This window comes from Olea europaea, unplaced genomic scaffold, assembly GCF_002742605.1.
Source record: "Olea europaea var. sylvestris unplaced genomic scaffold, O_europaea_v1 scaffold1461, whole genome shotgun sequence".
NCBI classification, from domain to species: Eukaryota; Viridiplantae; Streptophyta; class Magnoliopsida; order Lamiales; family Oleaceae; genus Olea; species Olea europaea.
In genome coordinates, this window is record NW_019232161.1 from 21,129 (window position 1) to 22,338 (window position 1,210).

Consider the following 1,210-nt stretch of genomic DNA (forward strand, 5'->3'; position numbering starts at 1 on the left):
CTCTACTACAACCCCCAAAGGGCGCTCTACCACTATCCCTAGAAATCATTCTACCACTAAGCGAAGTCCTCAACGGGAATGATATTCCTTGTCCAAACACTCAGCCATAAAACATTTAATGAATTGACCAAGTTCCATGGCCGCTGATACAGGTACAACCTTCAGGCGGGAAGTTAAGGACTCATCACTCAGAACGTAGATGTAGTGGGAATACTATCGTGGGACACGTAGCACCACAACCGCCCAGCGATTACCTAGTGCCTAATATCTATAAATACTCCCGGATGTGACACAAGTAAGGGATTTTTTTTTCTCTCTCTCTCATTCTCGTTTTAGCCATCTGAATTTCAAATATATTCTTTCCAAGTCTAAAAACTAATTCTCACGCCGAAGGTAAAACGGGAGAGAAAGCCCCGCCTTCATTTTTCAGGTCTTGCATACTTGACGGAGTGGTGAAAACGCCAAACATTACCAGGCTAACAGAAGGGTGACGAATCACCGCCCTTTCATTGGCGCCGTCTGTGGGAAAAATTCATTTGAACTAAAAAGCCATGTCAAGAAGACGAACAAGAAGTGATACTCGCCTGGTTGGGAACACGGCGGAGACGGAGTCGGAGTTAGTTGCAAGGGGTCGTGAACCACCGCCGCCCCCGCAGTATGTGACGCAGAGTCAATTCAGCGCTTTGGAAAACAGTTGGCAGCAATGATGGTGCTCTTACAAGACCAGTCACAGAGAACCGCCATTCCTCATTTAAGCCCGACGGAAGTGACGAATCAACAACCGCCTCAAGCGCCACCCGCGGTTGTCCCACCCATCTCTCAGTGGGGAGCGGGAGACGCGGGAGCCCCAATGACTGTAGCTCAACAGCCCCCGCAAACCATGGTAGACTTGAAACGAAAGATGGAAGAAATCATGTCCCAGAAGATAGACGATGCGTTATCCAAGAGAAAGGATAGGCGGAGACAGATGGTTTTGGAGGAAGACCCGTTCGCCCCAGAAATCATGGCAGTCCCTTTGCCTAAAGGCTTCAAACAGCCCATGATTGAAGCCTATGATAGAGTCACGGACCCACTTGACCATCTACGAACCTTCGTGGATCTGATGAGACTTTATGCCGCCCCGGACACAGTGATGTGCTGATCCTTTCCCCCCACGCTCAGGAGGGAGGCTAGGGACTGGGTAGCAACCTTGGCCCCGCGCTCCATCAAG